Raw genomic sequence first — 19,937 nt, 5'->3', positions numbered from 1 at the left:
CATAGGTTTGTCTTTTCCTCTCTCTCCTGATATACATACACACCATGGCTTGTTCATAAAAGATCTGCAGCAAAGTTGAATAATATGTAAATTTTATGTTGTAATGAATTAGGTCCTAAGATCTTTAAAGGTCAGACACCTGGTATAATACATCACATTTTTTAATATCAACTGCAAAATAACTGTAATAAATTTTTCCAACACCACATCCTCACACACTGTTACCCACAAGGAAGCACCAAAGGAAATGTGTCATTTGTCAAAACATGCAGAAAAACTGGCATGTGTACAAGTCACTTTAAAAGTAATGCTCAGGTTAGAAATAGCTTTCCAGATGAATATTTTGTGGTTAAACAAAGAAAAAACACATTATTGCTTGACCAAAAGCATCTCCTGATATGTAAAAAGAATAAGAAAGAAACAACTAATTCCAGGATATATGATAAAAATAATTTTAATTAGATACAGGATAATGTGTAATTTATAAGCAAAACGCCTTATTTGTTTATCTTTAAGGAAAAATTCAACAGGCATGGAAATTTAAGCATGGATGAGTGAATGGGCTGTTATAAAAATGTATGACTGAGTTATAGAAATTTTATAGTTGCTATTAAAATAAAAATATTTATTTCTTTTATAACACTATTTGCAAATTTCAATTACCATTCTCTATTATAGGAACATTTCTGTTAGCAAAGGAAGGAAAAGAGACTTGCCTGCAAATAAAGCAGACTTTGGGGATTAAGATATGTAAACCCACATAAGTACTTGTTCCCATTCCCACCCACCCCATGCCCCTATTCTCCTAAGGTGTATTTTTTTAACGTAAGATATAGCATGGGGGGACCTAGAGAGTATTAGCCTAAATGCAATAAGCCAGTCAGAGAAATACAACTATCATATAGTCCCACTCATATGTGGAATCTAATGAACAAAATAAACTGATGAACAAAATAGATCCAGGGACATGGAAACATGGAACAGACTGACAAATATCAGAGGGGAAGTGGGGAAGAGATTAACCAAAGAACTTATCCTAGCTAATAAAAGGGTAATATGCAAATTAACCATCACTCTGTCACAAATATGGTGGTGCCCATAGCCACAAGATGGCAGCGACCACTCCTCTCAGCCCTGCCTGAGTCCACCTCAGCCTCAAAGGGTCTCTGAGCAGTGAACACTGCTGTGGTGGGGAGTGCTTGTGTCATCACCTCGGTGCCAAGGCAAGTGTTGCACTCCTGGCCACGGATGGGCCTCTGGGCCACCAAGAGGCAGAGGGTGTGGAGCAGACAGGCCCCGCAGAGAGCTACTGGTGCACTGATTTGTATGCATATAACTACTAGTATGCATATAAGCATAACCATTCATATACTCCTTGGTGAAGGCCTGGGGGTGAATGTGGGGAGGGAAGGGGACATCTGTAATACTTTCAACAATAAAGATAAATTTTGGAGGGGGAAGATATAGTGAAATGAACTGATAGTCAGAAATGTTCACCTTTAGAGTTTTTGATCCAGATAGGTCCCTGATAAGGCAATGCTATTAAAGGCATGCCCTTAAAATACACTGAGTTGCCAGATTATTATGATCCCTGGACATAATCTGGCCACTCAGTGTGGGAATATATTAGAGGCCCAGTACATGAATTCATGAATGGATGGAGTACAGCCAGCCTGGCTAGGGAGAGGGGACTTGGGTGATTGGCCAGCCTGCCTACTGGTCAAACTCCTGGTTGAGGGGATAATTTGCATATTAGCCTTTTATTATGTAAAATATACACTGAGTGGCCAGATTATTATCCATTCAGAGATCATAATAATCTGTCCACTCAGTGTATATATTGTAAGTGGTTATTTTACATACACCCCCTGGAGCTGATATTCTGGTAGAGGGAAGATAGACAATGGGCAAGCAAATAATTAAACAGCTAGCATGGCAATGAATATTCAGATAAAAATTGAGGTTATATTTGAGAAATGCCTGAATAAGTTTATCCATATTAGTAGTAAATGTGTTTTAAACTGGAATGCACTTAAAGAAAGACTGATCACTTACTAGTAAATAACCCAATGTATTTTTTCTAACATTTTCTATAATGGTTCTGTTAGCACATACATATGGCATCAGTCAATAGTTGCGAAGTAAAGTGGCAATTTTGTCCAGATCATTAAGAGGCACCCTATGAGTAAAAAAATTAAAGCCAGGGTAGTTTTAGTATTTGAAAGTTCTGGAAAATTGCCAAAATACCCCCGCCCCATTCCCCCCGTTTTTAATACATATACACAAAGTTAACCAAACTATTCATAACCTTTATAGCCAGATCTAAAGTGAACTTTCTTAAGCTGAGGAGAATGAACTCCACCCCATCCTCTCCCACCCTGGCCCCAACCCCCAACCCTCTACCCCCCACCCCCCCACCCCACCCCCACCCACCCCCCCACACACACACAGCAGCTGAGCACTGTGTTCTTGCTTCCAACCAATCCAATTCAGAGCTCTGTAGACAAACTGAGGGGCATAAGATCAAACCTCAACCTTTCAGTGTTTAAATTAGTTTGTTCAAAATGGGCAATGGACATGAGGAAACTATTTAAAAAGAAATGTACAGCAATCTAAGGAAAACAATTTAAAGTAAATTGACCCCAAAAGAATGTTTTAGAGCATAATCTAAGGCTCATGAAGTTGTAGTAAGAACAGCATGCTGTACTCTGCTGACAGAAGTGTACATTTCCTTTGTTTTCTGGAAAACAATTCTAGAAAGTAAGACTCTGGTAAACAATTTGGCAGTGTGACCCATGCATTCTTTCATTTAACCAATGTTTATGGAGTGCTCAGCTTGTGCCTGACAGTGAACAAACACAAAAAAATCCCTGCTTTCATGGAGCTGATATTCTGGTGGGGGAAGATAGATAATGAGCAAGCAAATAATTAAATTGCTAGCATGTTACATGTTGGTAAGAGTGATGGAGAAATCATTTTAATTTGCAGGGAAGGGAGCAGCATTATGTGGTTACTTTAGTAGAATGGTCAAGAGTAGCTTTATTGAGAAGGTGGCATTTGAGCAAAGGCCAGAAAAAATTAAAGGTTAATAGCTAAGATTTGGAAACAGCCTAAGTGCCCATCAGCAGAGAGTGGATTAAAAAAACTGTGGTACATCTACACACTGGAATACTATGCTTTGCTAAAAAAGAAGGAATTCTTACCATTTGCAACAGCATGGATGGAACTGGAGAGCATTATGCTAAGTGAAATAAGCCAGTCAGAGAAAGATAAATATCACATGATCTCACTCATTTGTGGAATATAATGGACAACATAAACTGATGAACAAAAACAGTTCCAGAGACAGAGAAACATCGATCAGACCATCAAACCTCAGAGGGAAGGTAGGGGAGGGGGGGGGGGGGGGCGGTAAGGGGAAGAGATCAACCAAAGGACTTGTATGCATGCATATAAGCCTAACCAATAGACATAGAAAACAGGGGGGTGAGGGCATGAGTGGAGGAATAGGGGGTAAAGGGGGAATAAGGACACATATGTACTACCTTAATCAATGAAGAAATTAAAACAAACAAAAGAAGTAAAGGTTATCAAGGGGAAGCAGCCATGTTTCATCCCAGAATTCTACAAAGACCAAGCTCCATGCCATCGGATTGGTTTACTGCCAGCAACGAAGTTGGGGGAAAGCTCACCTCCGAATATGCTCTTCCTATGATGACCATGTGGCAGACCTGCTGCCTGGATAGCCCTGTACTAGAGAACCCAACCTTGTCTTGGGCAATCATACAGGCACCCAGCAACCAAGGATGTCCAGGGTCCCTGAGGAGCTGTCCTCTGTGCTGACAGGCTGCTGGGCCAAGGCACTAGAACACCAGCAGGACAGGGCTAGTGTCTTGCCAGCCTCTAAGAAGGGGGAGCCCAGCCCATTATAACACCCTCATGACCACTTGGCCTGCTCCTCCCTTTCCTGTCCCAGTTCAGAGTGTTCTCTGAGGAAACTCAGATAGCTACTTTTCATCTATCTTCTGAAATTAGCAGAAATCAAAACCAGGTATATATCTAAAGTTATTCCACAGTTACTTAAAATAGAAATAGCCAGTAAAAGGCAGAATTGTAACTAATATTCACAACAAATTAGATAGTTGTATGCATAGAAAAAAGACGGAAAAGAAATTCATTAATGTCACAGCCATCATATATTTACGGCCCAAGGTGCCAAATCCGACCCAAGGCTTGTTTTTGTAAAATTTTACTGGAGCACAGTCATGCACACTTATGTGGCCTCTTTTGAAATACAACAGAGCTGAGGAGTTAAAGCAGAGATTATATGGCATACAAACCTAAACCACTGACTTTCTGATCCTTGACAGAAAAGATTTACTTGCCCTTGGTCTACAAAACTCAGTTACAAAGGTTTTGATTTTCTCCCTGTGTCTCTGTATATTTTTATCTTTCCTAAAGATAACAATACACGATGGTTATAGTCAGAAAAAAAGATAAACACAGTCATGCATCCCTTAACAAGGAGGATACATTCTGAGAAGTGTATTGTTAGGTACTTTTGTCATTGTGTGGAAATCATAGAGTATACTTACCCAAACATAGAGGATATAGCTCACTACACACCAGGCTGCAGGGTATAGTCTATTGTTTGAGGCTCTAAACCTGAATACTGTGGGCAATCATAATACAGTAAGTGTAAGTATTTTTATAACATCTAAATATAACTAAACACAGAAAGGGTAGAGTAAAAATAAGATCTGAAAGATAAAGAATGGTGCACCTCTATGGGGCACTTACCATGAATGGAGCTTGAAGGACAGGAAGTGGCTCTCGATGAGTCAGTGAGTGGGTGATGAGTAAATGAGAAGGTCTATGACATTACTCTAAACTATTATATATGTTACAAGTGCTGTACACCCAGGCTACACTAAATTTTAAAATACATATGCAGATGTTTTCTTCAAAAATAAATTAACCTTAGTTTACTGTAACCATTTTACTTCATAAACTTTTTAATTTTTTAACATTTTGACTTTTAAATACTAATACATCATATAGATGTACAAAAATAACTTCTTTCTTTATATCCTTATTTCATAAGCATTTTTCCCTTCAAAAAATATTTTTTACTGCTTTTGCTTTTGTTAAAAACCAAGACACATACATTAGACTAGGCCTACACAGGGTCAAGATCTCAATACCACTTTCTTTCACCTCCACACAGAAGATTTTCCGTGGCAAAAGCACACATGGAGCTGTCATTTTTTATAATGACAATTCCTTCTTCTAAAATACCTCCTACATGACCTACCTGAGGTCTTTGAAGAGGTGTCAGAAATATGTTCAAGGTACTTTACCTGGTTTGTTCCTTTTTTTTTCCTTTTTTTTTTTTATCATAGACTAGAGGCCCAATGCACAAACTTCATGAAAGAACCTTGGCCCCGGCCCCCACCTGCCACCACCATGGCAGGGAGCCCATGCTGCCTCTACCTTGGCACTTGCCCACTGCGGCTTTGTCCAGAAGGACATCTGGGAGGACATCCGGTCTTATTAGCATATTATGCTTTTATTATTATAGATTTGCTTGTAAGTATATACTGCACCATGGACATTCTTCTCTAATCATGAGAACCTTTAGATCTTGGGGTCCATGTTTTCAATTTTTTTTTAGTAAATATAAAATGTAAACTTTTATCAGAGAGTTTTTTTTAAGCTTTTATGTTTTAATTTTTTAAATAAATCTTTATTGTTCAGATTATTACAGTTGTTCCTCTTTTATTCCCCCTCCATTCGGTTCCCACCCCACCCTCTGCCCTTACCCCCACCACAGTCCTTATCCATAGGTGAAAGATTTTTGTCCAGTCTCTTCCTACACCCCCCACACCCCTTTCTCCCCCCCAGGAGGCTCAGTTCACTCCCTTTCTATGCTCCTGATTCTATTATATTCACCAATTTATTCTGTTCATCAGATCTTTTATTCACTTGATTTTTAAATTCACTTATTGATAGATATGTATTTGTCGTTCATAATTTTTATTTTTTCTTCTTCCTCTTCCTAAAGAATACCTTTTAGCATTTCATATAATACTGATTTGGTGGTAATGAACTCCGTTAGCTTTTTCTTATCTATGAAGCTCTTTATCTACCCTTCAATTCTGAATGATAGATTTGCTGGGTAGAGAAATCTTGATTGTAGGTTCTTGCTATTCATCACTTTGAATATTTCTTGCCACTCCCTTTCTGCCTGCATAGTTTCTGTTGAGAAATCAGCTGTCAGTCATATGTAGGTAACTAACTGTTTTTCTCTTGCTGCTTTTAAGATTCTCTCTTTGTCTTTCTCCCATGGCATTTTAATTATGATGTGTCTTGGTGTGGTCCTCTTTAGATTCCTTTTGTTTGGGGTTCTCTGTGCTTCCTATACTTGTAAGTCTATTTCTTTCACCAGGTGGGGGAAGTTTTCTGTCATTATTTCTTCAAATAGGTTTTCAATATCTTGCTCTCTCTCTTCCAGCACTCCCATAATTCAAATGTTGATACTCTTGAAGTTGTCTCAGAGGCTCCTTACACTATCTTCATATTTTTGGATTCTTTTTTCTTTTTTCTTTTCCAGTTGGGTGTTTTTTGCTTCTTTGCATTTCAAATTTTTTACTTGATTCTTGTGATCCTCTAGTCTGTTGTTGAATCTCTGCATATTATTCTTTATTTCAGTCAGTGTATGCTTAATTTCTAGTTGGTACTTTTTCATATCCACGAGGTTCTCACTAAATTTATCAGCCTATTCTAGAAAATTCTTGAAAAACCTTATAACTGAGGTTTTGAACTCTATATCCAGTAGTTTTCTTTCCTCCATTTCTTTCATTTGTGACCTGTTTCTTTGTCTCTGCATTTTGGCTGCTTCCTGTGTTGATAGAATGGCTTTGTGTGGTGGGTGTCTTATGGGCCCAGTGGCTCAGCCTCCCCAGTTACCTGAGGCAGACACTCTTGATGCACCCCTCTGTGGGCTGTGTGCACAGTCTTGCTGTAGTTAAGCCTTGATTGTTGTTGGTATCACTGGGAGGAATTGACCTCCAGGCCAATTGGATGTGAGGATCAGCTGTGTCTATGATGGGAGAACTTCTGTGCTGGAGACACCCTTATGAGGCAAGACTTGCTTTAGTGGGGCTTTGGTGCTCACTGAGTGTGTCCCTTATGGATCTGAGGAGTTATAATCTGGATGGTCCCACTCTGACCACTGGGTACACTGATTCTTGGATTGCCAAGGAGGTGCTAATTTAAACTCTGCCTGAGGCAACCCAGCAGGAGCTATGGAGAGATCTTCAGGTTCCTCTTCTTTATTTGGGTTTTGAAAGTGCCTACATGAGGCCCAAATGTGAAGCAAGATTCTTGCATTAGCTTCTATGGGGCCCTTGGCTTTCTTTTGGATGTTCTGGGTCTCTCTGACTCAGCTGCAGTTTGTTAGGTAAGTTTAGGTTTTGAAGGTTCGGGCCATTCATATGCAAAAATCTCTGTGCACAGATTGGCTGGGGTGGGGTTTCAGGGTGGAACAAACAGCAATGGCTGATTGTTGGCCCTGCCCTAAGAGGCACCCGGGTCTCAGTGTCCCTTGAGTTCCGCCCCCTGCCAGACAGTTCATTTTTCCCCCAGTATGAATCTGGGTCCCCAGAGTCTAGCCCAGAACTGGAGTTCAGAGCAGTCAAGAGCTTGAGTCTCCTTCCAGATTGAAAAAGACAGCCACGTACTCAGTTGCTTGCCCTTTCTGTGTGAGCACCTCTATACCTCTGCACTTTACTTCTGCAGCTCCTCTGAGTCTCAGTGTGCTTTTCTCTTTCCTTCTAGTTGTAGAATTTCCACTCAACCAGCCTTCCTGTGGTTCTGGATGATGTCTGTTTTGTCTTTTAATTGTAGTTTTGAAGTGATTGTGCGAGGCAGCAATTTCAGGTGTTTGCCTATGCCACCATCTTGGTTTCTCTCTATCAGAGCTTTTTAAGGTGCTTGTTGACTTTGCAAAAGCTTCTGCTAATACCCCTTCACTTCTTTGGGGTTCTTCTTTTTCTTCACCTTCAGTTTCCCTTTCTCTTGCCTTTTCTTCAGCTTTTCATTTCTGTTCCAATTCCAATAATTTCTCATTGGTCACATCCTCAGGAACCACCTGTAGGAGTTTCTGAATGCTGTCCTTCTCCACACCCAGTTTAAAGTTGTTTGCCATCTTAACCACAGCCTTGTTGACTTTTACAACCTCCTCATCCCTGGCAAATCCTTTGCATAATAGACAAACCTCTTAAGTGTCTTCTTCCAAATGCCATTCATACACTCCTTGGTGACATTACTCCAAGCCCAAGCAAGGTTCTTGAAGCAATCATAGATGTTGTAATTATTTCAGAATTATATGAGTGTCTTCCTCAGTTGCAGCAATTGCTGGGCAAAGGTCCTCCTCAGGTACTAGGCCTTAAAAGTGGCTATAACTCTTTTTAGGTGATGTTTGGAAAAAGAAACACCACTTGGATATTGGGATGAAGAATGCCAATAAAAGGAGCATGTCCAGGAGCATTATTAACAATAATCAGAATATTGAAAGGTATGTTATTTTCCAAACAGTATTTCTCCATTTCACTGGGACAGCAATTCAGGAGCCTATCTTGGAAGTGGAGTTGGATCATCCAGGACTTCTTACAGTTCCTGTTGTATAGTGCAGTGTGTGCTTGTTCACATATTTGTAGACCCTGGGTTTTTCGCTGTGCCAGATCCCAAGGGTTTCTATTTGTAGCCTGTGACATTGCTCCCAAGCTGTTGTCCAGTCCTTAAAAGCCTTGAAACCTGGCATTGACTTGGCCTCCTTATACATGAAAGTCCTTTTGGGCATAGTTTGCAGAATGGAGAGGTTTCATCCATACTCAATATTTGGTCTGCAAGTAATGTTTCTCCACAATCAGCTTATTTGGGATTTCCAAAATTTCTTCAACTGCTTTCACATCAGCACTCATGGACTCATCACTCACTTTCGCATTATATAATAAATAACAATTCTTAAATTGTTTAAACCCCCCAGTGCTAGCAGTAAATTCAACATCACAGTAAGGCCCTGCCTTTTCTTTCAACATCTCAATCACTTTGCTTTGGATGTGATTGTCATGGTGCTGAGAGGTGCATACTTCTGTGTCTGGTCTTCAATCCAGTTCACTAGAAGTTTCTCCTAGTCTGACAAAGAGCCTTCTCAAACTTTCGCTAGCCTTGCTGCCTTCCATGAATGCCTTTAACAGCTTCTGTCACATTGTTTTTATTCTTTAAGACCATAGCTATGGTGGAATGGGACATGCCTGACTGCTGAGCAATAACCATCACTGATTTTCCACCTTCATAGTCCTTAATCACTTTTAGTTCTGTTTCCAGGTCAATTACTTGATGTAGTAACATTAACAGTCGATTTTGTACACCTAGATACCATGATGAACAAAACAACATGGGATTAAATCAAGCACCAGAGAAAATGATGCAATCAAGAGATGCAGTAAATGAGATGTATGAAGTTTCTGCCAGTGCAATATGGCAAACTTTTTTTTTGTTACGTAAGTAGAAAGAATGCACTCTAAAATAATGATTAAAAGGTATAGTACATGAAATACATAAACCAGCAACGTATTTATTGTCATTATCAACTGTTATATACTGTACATAACTGTATGTGCTAGACTTCTATACCACTTCATGCAGTAGGTTTGTTTATACCAGCATAAACACGTGAGCACTCCCAAATATCACAGCTACCAATCACTAGGGGAAAGGACCTTTTCAGCTCCACTATAATCTTATGGGACCAGCTTTATACATGTGGTTTGCTATTGACCAAAACGTCATTATGAGGAGCATGACTGTATGTAATTTTGTTTTTTCTATTGTTTGGAAATATACTATAAAATTATGAGTGGTTATTATCAAACCCAGTTTGATCCTCAGCCCTAGTTAAATAGCTTATATAATGGGAGCTATAACATTACCAAATATTTGTTGCTTGCACATATTGCCTTTTAGGCACCACTGTAAGCACTTTGCAACTACTAATTCCCAGTCTTCAGAATAATTCTATGAGACAGGAATTATTATTATCCCTTTTCACAGATGAGGAAAGTGTAAAGCAAAGGAACTAAATAATTTATCCCATGTCACACTTGTACACTGAAGCCAGAATCAAGTTCAAGGTGTGTGGAATCAGGTTTTATATTCCAAATCCTAGACTGTGCTGCCTCCTTGTGATTACTTAAGTCTTGTATTGCCTGCATAAAAGAAAAATGTTCTTTCTCCATGGCAAAAAAAAAAAATAGTTCTCTCAAGTTAATACTCAAAGTCTGAAAACTCTTGCAGAGACTGAAAGAGGAAAGAGGAAAGTGGGAGAGGAAAAAGGGGATAGATGTGGAAAGTTGAATTTTTATAGTCCAGACTATATTAAAAAGGGCATTCATGGAAAGTGATCTGGTGTATTATCCAGGGTTCTTCAGAGAAACAAAACCAATAGAGGGTGTTTGTGTGTGTATGGGGGTGGGGCGAGGGGGGAGAGGCGGGATGGTGAGGTGGGGACAGATTTATATTAAGGAATTGGCTCAAATAATTGTGGAGAATGGCAATTCTGAATTCTGTGGAGCAGGCAATCTGGCTAGAGACAGACCCAGCGAAGAACTGATGTTGCAGTTTGAGTCTGGAGGCAGAATTCCTTTTTTCTTGGGGGACCTATTTTTTTTTTCTCTTAAAGTTTTTAATTTATTGGATGAGGCTCACCTGCATTATAGAAAGTAATTTTCTTTATTCAAAGTTTACTGGTGTAAATGTTATTCTCATCTTTATGCTCTAGCCAGTGTTCCCAGTGGTTAGAGCATTGGCCCTTGCACCAAATGGTCAGCACAAGGAGGGACTCTGGAGAGGAACACGTGCTCTTCTTCCCTGATGTTGTTTACAGTCTAGCAGGAGAAACAAACAAATCAACAGAAAAGTCATTGATGGGCAGGCTCATGCCTGGACTCTAAATAGGACTTGGGCATGTCTAAGCATGGGTTGTCAACAGGTGGATAGGCAGCCAGAAACTGGCTTTAGAGTTTAGCCTGATGGGGCGGGTAGGTTGATTGGTGGGGGGAGAAGTAGGGGCTGTGGTGGGGGAGGAGCTGTATAGGACAGCAAGGAGCCTAATGTCTCATCCCTGATCCAGTGCAGCAGGCCAAGAGGAAAGACTTGTCTTCCTAAGGCATTCTGTGACTTTCAGGAGCACCCGTGCTGCTTTAATGAAAGGGTCACTGTGACAATGAATGGGGAGGGTAGCCTGGCTTCAGCCAAGGCCTCCAAGGACTTCTACGCCACTTTTAGACTGTCAGGATTTATAGCTTACGTAGATCTAGGAAACTGTACTCTGCATCTCCAAGTAGTGTGAGAGAGCCTCAAATGAGTATCTAAGAGAGTTGGATCAATGGACATGGACAAGGCTGGGTGGGAGGTTGCTGCACATAGATGTCAGACATACCTAGAGAATCTCCTGAATAACTGGAACACCTGTGCATGGTTTTCTATGGATTTGAGTTGGATTAATGCTACTCTGACCCTGTTAGTATGCATAGGCTGAGGAAATACAGTACTCTGTGACACCTGTTTCCATAGACATAAGCATAGTGTGATGCAGAGGCAGGGATGCTCAAGAGATCTTTGGAATCTGGGCATATAATTCCACACAACTTGAGCATGAAATACCTGCGGGGTGAAGATAAAGTGGGAATCGCTGCTTCTCCAGGTTCACGGACCTTTTCAGATTGGAAGCTTTTCAGACCGAATCACTGACCCACAATGATTCTTCCATCTCCCTCTACCCATTATTCCCCATGTCCCTTCACCACAAATCTGTCTCCCTTTTGGACATGCTTCTTTCCAGAGAAAATTTCCATGTCCATTTGCAGACCAATAATTAGCAAACCTGTTTAATTGGAAACAGAAGCAGAATGTAAGCTCCATCAGGGCAAGAATCTTTTCTCTGTTGTTCACTATTTCATCCCTGGTGCTTCACAGAGATTGGGCAAACAAAATATGTTGCTAACGGAAAAAAGTTATCTCAGTTTCCTATTATTTTGGAGATCAATAATAACTTGTATGGTAATAGGGAAGCCCAGGAAGGTGTAAAATTGCTTACTGAGTGCCTAGCTCATAGTTAGTGGTCAGCATATGTCAGCTGTCATTATTTATATAAAGAAAAATAAAAGAAACAAATTAACTTTCCAGAAAAAAATTAAGTAACTAGGCATTTAGGGACTAGATTATGAAGGGCTTCTGTGCCATATGAGAAGTTTAAATTTTATCGAAAGGCAAGGTAAAACTTCATAGAATTTTAAGCAAAGGAATAAATCGGATGAGTTGTATTTTAAAGAGACTTATTTCATAGCAGTGTGGACAACAGAATAGAGTGGAATTTTGAAACGTCAGAACAATCAAAAGGAGGTAGCCAATTGGAAAGGTATTTGGGAGGTAAAATTGGCGGTTGTTAAGGAATTTAAGAAAAAGAAAAGACTTAAGTGAAAGATAATGCAGTATGAGAGAGAATTCTGGCTTAAGAGAGAATTTCTTACAAATAGGTTTATAAGTGGCATACCAGGAAAGATCACAATACCCCTTTGCTGGAGATCTTTAAAAATGGGATGGAGACACCACTGTTTGGTAGCTGAAGGCTTGAGCGTGGTCAAGGGTTGTTCCACTCTTTTGATACTATGATTTTAATGGAAAACCAAAAAGCAGACATTACAGTGTACAGATATAATATATAGTATTTGTAAGGCTTTAATCATAACCATCTTCTTATACTGTTTTTAGTTACTTACAGAATGTTTCCCACTCACCTTTAAATATGCTATCATTCTCTGCCCAGGAATTTTTTTCCAATAATGTTTTCATTATGCCCCATCACTTTATGACAAAGACATTGCTGCAGAGTGACTTCATTACTGTAAAGAAACAATGTGAGTTTAGAGCTGAAAAAAGTATAATTAAAAGCATAAATTATGGCTGCTGTCAAGACAAAAGACATTAACACTGAAACTCAGAGCATAATGCAGAAATAGGTTAGGTTTATGCTACCTGAAATCATTGTGAACCTTGAGTGTTTTCTCTACAAATAATGTACCCAAAAGTTATTATGTTTTTTTGAACAAGGAAACTAGGTGAATCACCCTATATTGCCTCTTCTTTAGGTCTTTTCTACTCTTCATACATGCTACACTGATATTACACGGTGTTATGAGAATGTATTAAAGGCCACTGAAAGAGTTGTTAGTGTAAAGTAAATGTCATTTAAAAAAACCAAAGAATTTATGAAGATAGGCACTAACAGAGATCTTTAGTCTTGTATAAAATCCAAGGAAATTTATCCAACATATTTAAAAAATATATATGATGTTTTAACTACCATCTGCTAAGTAAAATATCAGCTGTATCAATTCTTTAAAGTCTGAGATGGAGGGACACATTGTCCTCTAACGCTAGCCTAATAATGAGGTTCCGAAAGCCATTCCTCCATAGCCAGTGTGCTTCAAGACTTCAAAACAAAGACCAAAATGTCAATATAGGCACTCAAGGACAGTGTGCTTGGAGAAGAGAAGTTTCAGTGCAATTTTAGTCCTGGGAATTTTTACCACTCATTGTTTTTATATAGAATGGTAGGCCTCATAAACAGAGACCCACAAGAGAGGACTGTCGATAGACGGCACTTAGCCACTTTATTGAGGGTGTCACTGAGGAAATCTGGAATTTTTTCAAGGGGTTAGAATAGATGAGCTCTACAATTACCTAGCACGCAGAGGTTTTCAAATCTACAGAAATACACACACACACACACACCCTGAAAACTTTGACACTGAAAAATAACAAACAACCCTTTTTAAAGAAAACTTCAATGTTTTCCTTTGTATGTGTATCTACATATACATTTCTATATGCCTATTTAGATATATGTTTTAAAATTTGTTTTATTGTTGATAGTATTACAGATATCCCTCAATTTTACCCCTTTGCCCTCCTCCACCTGGCTCCCACCACCTCCCCAGGCCTTCACTGCACTATTGTCTGCAGCCATACAGGCATATGAATTTTTTGGTTAATGTCTTCTTTCCCTGCCCCACCGCACTTCCCTCTGAGATCTGTCAGTCTGTTCCATGCTTCCATTTCTATGGTCCTACTTCTAGATCTTTTTGTATATAGATATATATGGGTTGATATATGTACATATAGGTATATATGGTAATGTATATGTATATAATATATGATTCTAGGTATCCTAATATATAAAAACCCTGGGTAGGGTCAACTGGAGGCTCACCAACAGCAAGTCAGTGCTGGCCCCGCCCCCAAGCAAGCAGCCAGGGGCAATGAGGCGCAGGCAGGGGGATTAGGGATGATCAGGTAGGCAGACCAGTGGTTAGGGATAATCAGATAGGCAGGCAAGCAATTAGGGGAGATCAGGTAGACAGGCCAGCAGTTATGGGTGGTCAGTTAGGCAGATGACCCCTCACCCCAGCAAAGAAAGAGGGAGGCCCAGGCCAGCCAAGCCATTGCACCCCAGCCTGTTGCCTGCAGAGGGAAGCCACTGGTGGCAGGAGAGGGGCAGCTGGGCTGCACAGGTGGCAAGCAGTGTCAGTGGCAGGGGTCCGCCAGCTGCCTGCAGCCCAGGAAAGGATAGGCCCTGATCTCAGGTTAGACCTAGGCACCCTACCTCAGGGGTCCCAGATTGTGAGAAGATGCAGGCTGGGCTGAGGGATGCCCCCACCCCCCGAGTGCATGAATTTTTGTGCACCAGGCCTCTAGTATAAAATAAAATAACATAGGTGGGCATGGTGGCATTGGCAATGTGTTGGCCCCAGAGACAGTGATCCTCCCAGACAAACCAGGGCGGCCCTAAAGAAGGGGAGACGAAGGAATCGTGGGCAGGAACTCACTCAATTCAGTGACTTGGGACCTTCACAGAAGAAGGAGGGAAGAGAGGAAGCTTTTGTTGAACAACAAGAAGAGAGGCTGTTGGAGATAGAGAGGCTGTTGGAGTTACAAGGGGAGTGGTTGCTGCGGGAGCAGAAGACACAAGAAGATGCAGAACCAAGAAGGAAAAGGAAGAGGCAGCTAGAAGTCGGCAGGAAGAACAGGGGAGCAAGTTAGAGGAAGAATGGGAAGAACCACAGTGAAAACAGAAAGCGGAGGAGGAGCAGAAGCTGTAGGAGAAGCTAGGACGAGAGGAAGTTGGGTAGAAGAGGCTGGAGCTCTCGGAAAATGAGCTGGAAAATAGCACCACGTGGCAAATCCCAGAACCAGCCACGGATCTGAGAGTGATGGGGAAGAGCGAACCAACTGTCTGTTCTGCAGTAAAACGGGAGTTTCAAGATTCGATGACAGGCGTTCACGGAAACACAATTTCCCAGTGTCCTTTCCCACCCTGCCCGTCAGAGGCATGTCCAGGACGTTTGGAATGGAGCAGCGCCCAAGGGGTGCCCACCACCCCCACACCAACCCTGAGTGCAACTAGGAGGAAGCCTAACCCAGGATGTGCTCCCCAAGGTCAAGAACGCAGGGAAGGTTATCCAGTTCGCGGTCAGCTGCAACATGGAACCTCATCTGAAGGGCAATGTGTGTGGTCACTACCTGTGAGAAGAATACCAAGCAGCCCTGGTCTGCAGGGAGGATGGTCTGCAGGCCGGCAGCTCTGTGTGAATTCTGCCGGGTGACCGGGTGGAAAATGGCAATGCATGGTTTATGAAACTGCAACTTTCTTCCTGTGTTCGGAAATCCCAACAATTGATCTGGGAAAGCTAATAGGGACGTGTCTCCAGATTGGTATGGCTCTTCCTTCGGGAAGAGCTCAGAGGGGAGAGAGGATGGGCAGCCACCACGAGCACCAGGCCAGGTCCAGGAGGAAGGCCGGTCTAGCCCTTTTCTGCAAAAGGAATGGAGAAGCTGCGAGGAAAAGGAGTAGACCCAGGGGTAGGAAATCTCACAGACACACAGCAAAAAATCGCAAAGGGCACAGTTCACAAAGTAGAGAAAGAAAAGGGAACCACAGCTGGGGCTCGGGCAGCGGGTGCAGGAGCCTGAGCTCCTCTGAGTCCAGGAGTCGCAGTGGGAGGAGGTCAGGCAGTGGAGACAGAACTATTCATAGTCCCAAGTCCAAATAAACCGATTTTGTTTTTAAGTGATTGCATATGTTATTTATTATGGCTGCTCCAGGGCTCTGAGTTTAAAGGGTTAGCAAGTCTGGCAGAACGCTATGTCATCTGAAACTCTATTTTAAAATACTCTTATTCTCTGATAATTTGTGTGCTTCTTTTAAAAAACCTAAATGTATAAATAACATGAATATTACTGTAATCCTAACCCTTAAAGATAACCAGTTAATACTGGAGCATTACTTGAGTATTTTTTTTTTCTCTACTTCTGTGTGTATGCACATTTTTTACACAAAGACCATTCATAGATGGTAGCAGTTGAATATGCTTTTTCTCATAAAATATTGTCATATTTTCTTAAGGCCTATTCTTAATTTTACTCACTGCATAGTGAGGATCTCTTAATTTATTCAACTATATCCCTCTTGTTGGATTTGAAGTTAGCTTATAGTAACTATTAAATAATTCTGTGCTATAAACAAACCATCCTATCTAATAAAAGAGTAATATGCAAATTGACCATCACACCAAGACACAAGATGGCTGCCCCCATATGGTCAAAGATGGCTGCCCTCATGTGGACCCAAGATGGCTGCCACAAGATGGCTGCCATAAAGAAGTCCCGATTTTTTGAAAGAATCTTTCCAATCTTTCCAAAAATCAGGACTTTTTTAAAACACCGCAGGACGTGGGGAAAATTGTTAAAAATCAGGACTGTCCCACCAAAAGCGGAATGATCTGGTCACTTTAAGTTAGGGGCGACCAGGCCGGCAGAGGAGGGCAGTTGGGGGAGACCAGGCCAGCAGGGGAGGGCAATTGTGGGCAACCAGGCAAGCGGGAGGTCAGTTAGGGGTGACTGGGCCAGCAGAGTAGGGCAGTTGGGAGAGACCAAGTCAGAAGGGGAGGGCAGTTGGATGGGTCCAGGCCTGCAGGGGAGAGCAGTTAGGTGGAACCAGGTCTGCAGGGGAGGACAGTTGGGAGGGACCTAACCTGCAGGGGAGGGAACTTGAGAACAAGCAGTCCTGGATTATGAGAGGGATGTCCAACAGTGGGATCGGACCTAAACGGGTGGTCGGACATCCCTCAAGGGGTCCCAGATTGGAGATGGTGCGGGTTGGGCTGAGGGACATCCCTCTCCCCTGTGCACGAATTTTATGCACAAGGCCTCTAGTAAGTAAATAAATAAGGTAGTTATATAAAATAAAATTATGCACACTGATTCTCCAATGTCTTAGAGCCCTTCTGCTCACAAAATCATATAGAAATAATAAAATGATATATCTTATCACAATGAAGAATAATAATAATAAATAAAAAGAAGGGAGGAAACTTTTTACATAGATTGTGATGATGTTTTCATCGTTATAGTTATCTCTAAACTCATTGTATATACATTAAACATGGGCTTCTATATGTCAAATAAAAATAGTTTTTCACATGGTAATTTAACAAATATTCAATTGAAAACCTCTGATCAGGGACTAAATAGTTTTAAACTAGTATCTGATACACTGAGGTGGAGGCAATTTAAATGTCCAATCCTTTTGAAAGGCAATAAGCAATATATTTTATGATGTTTAAAAAAAATCTTATGATTTGACCCAGTAAAATAATTCATTGGAATATCCTAAGGAAAAAATAAAATGAACTTATAGACATAAATATGTTCTTTTTAAAAAAAATATATTTTATTGATTTTTTACAGAGAGGAAGGGAGAGGGATAGAGAGTTAGAAACATCGATGAGAGAGAATCATCGATCAGTTGCCTCTTGCACACCCCCTACTGGGGATGTGCCCGCAACTAAGGTACATGCCCTTGACTGGAATAGAACCTGGGATCTTTCAGTCCGCAGGCTGATGCTCTATCCACTGAGCCAAACCGGTTTGGGTGGCATAAATATTTTCACTGCAGTGTTATTTACCATATAAAAATTACAATTGTATAATTTCATACAATTATAGAACTATATGAAATATTATGCAGTTATTATAAAATTAATATTAAAAATAATACAACTAGGGGAGGTTAGGAGGGGGGGGCAAGAGATCAACCAAAAGACTTGTATGCATGCATATAAGCATAACCAATGGACAGACAGTAGGGAGATGAGGGCATGTGCTGGGGGGGCTGGAGCAGGCAGGGAGAGGTCAATAGGGGGAAAGGAGACATATGCAATACTTTCAATAATAAAGAATTTAAATTAAAAAATAAAATATAAATATAAATAAATAAATAAATAAATAAATAAATAAATAAAATGCCTCTAAGAGCATGAAGTACTAAATGTATTTGAAAGCCCTGGTCTTATCTGTCTTCTGAACCCTGAGAAGTGCAATAGACCAATGCCTCTGATGTAATCTAATATTAAAAATATATAATACAATAAATTTTCAAAAATATTTTCCATTGCCACCGAAACCGGTTTGGCTCAATGGATAGAGCGTCGGCTTGGGGACCAAAAGGTTCCGGGTTCGATTCCGGTCAAGGGCATGTACCTTGGTTGCGGGCATATCCCCAGTAGGGGGTGTGCAAGAGGCAGCTGATGGATGACTCTCTCTCATCAATGTTTCTAACTCTCTATCTCTCTCCCTTCCTCTCTGTACAAAATCAATAAAATATATTTTTTTAAAAAGAAATATTTTCCATTGTTTTTATTTTTATTTCTATATAATAAACTCTATTTCTTGTATCATAATTAGTAAAGATATTTTACAACAAGAAACTAAGAGAATTAGTCTCTTCACATACAAAGAAATACTTTCCTAATGATGAATAGCAGAGCATTTATCCCTAAAATTCATTATTTCATCACCAAAGAATATGCATATGTATGATTAAACAGCAGACTCCTTGAAGAGCGATTTGTCATGTTTACCAAAAAGTGAGGGCTAATTTCTGTTAAAATATTTTCAATATTTTTAATGAATTTTAATAAAGGTTTATCAGGCGCTTGTTGTGGTGCAGAACTTTTATTAAATTCTGTGATCCATAAAACGTGTGGGTTTTTTTTTTTTTTTTGAATGACACATAGTTTAGTTTTTCATTTAGAGGCTATAAAAGTGTTCACAAAAGTTATGTTGAAAAAAAGTGATTGAAAGTGCTAAAACACTGTACAGAATATAAAGTCCTTTCATAGACTTTTTATGACACATGAAACATGAGTCTTAAAGGTTTAATGTTACTGACTTTTATACAAGGCTTTTTAATTCTTGATTCCAGTTATGGTTCTGCAAATGAACTGTGACATTAAAAAGAATCAGGCTGGAACTGCCTGGGCTCACTTTCTAGATGAGTTCCCACTGGCCATGAAAGGTTTGCTCCAGGACCCACCCCGCCCACAGCAGATTCACATTCACTTGCTTTCTCAGAACAGGAGTGAACCTGCTTAATAGAGTCCCTCCCACCTAAATTCAGTATTAATGTTGGGGAGGGCGCCTAGATTACTACTGGTATATATGGAGTATGAAGGATGACTATTCCTTAATCCCGTTTCTTTAATATTATACACCGTTTACTGCTGTAATTATAATATTGTCTTGGTGAACATTATTGCTGACTGTCCCATTAAAATAACGGATATAAATTCACTTTGGGGAATTTTGAGTCGAGGTGCTGACCTGAACCCCGTACAGAAGACAGATTCACTGTTTTTGTCAATTTCTAGAATTTGGAATTATCATATTAAGTTGACATTTTTGTAAGTTAAAACTATTGAAACCTTCAATTTCATATGGCTTACATTAATTTTAATATGTTTCAAAAGCCACAG

At 40.3% G+C, this 19,937-nt stretch overlaps 1 pseudogene across 1 annotated transcript; it reads left to right on the top strand.

Annotated features, from left to right (window-relative positions):
* Window positions 1-5,305: 5,305 nt before the first annotated feature.
* Window positions 5,306-15,976, top strand: LOC311619643 (U2 small nuclear ribonucleoprotein auxiliary factor 35 kDa subunit-related protein 2-like; annotated as a pseudogene). The gene is made up of 4 exons: window positions 5,306-5,351; window positions 8,476-8,578; window positions 9,439-9,519; window positions 14,877-15,976. The product of its transcript is annotated as a U2 small nuclear ribonucleoprotein auxiliary factor 35 kDa subunit-related protein 2-like (transcript).
* The last annotated feature ends 3,961 nt before the right edge of the window (window positions 15,977-19,937 follow it).

This window comes from Pipistrellus hanaki, assembly GCF_964339955.1.
Source record: "Pipistrellus hanaki genome assembly, chromosome: 3".
Classification (NCBI taxonomy): domain Eukaryota; kingdom Metazoa; phylum Chordata; class Mammalia; order Chiroptera; family Vespertilionidae; genus Pipistrellus; species Pipistrellus hanaki.
The sequence above is the reverse complement of the archived record's forward strand: the minus strand, read 5'-3'. Positions and strand labels throughout refer to the sequence as shown.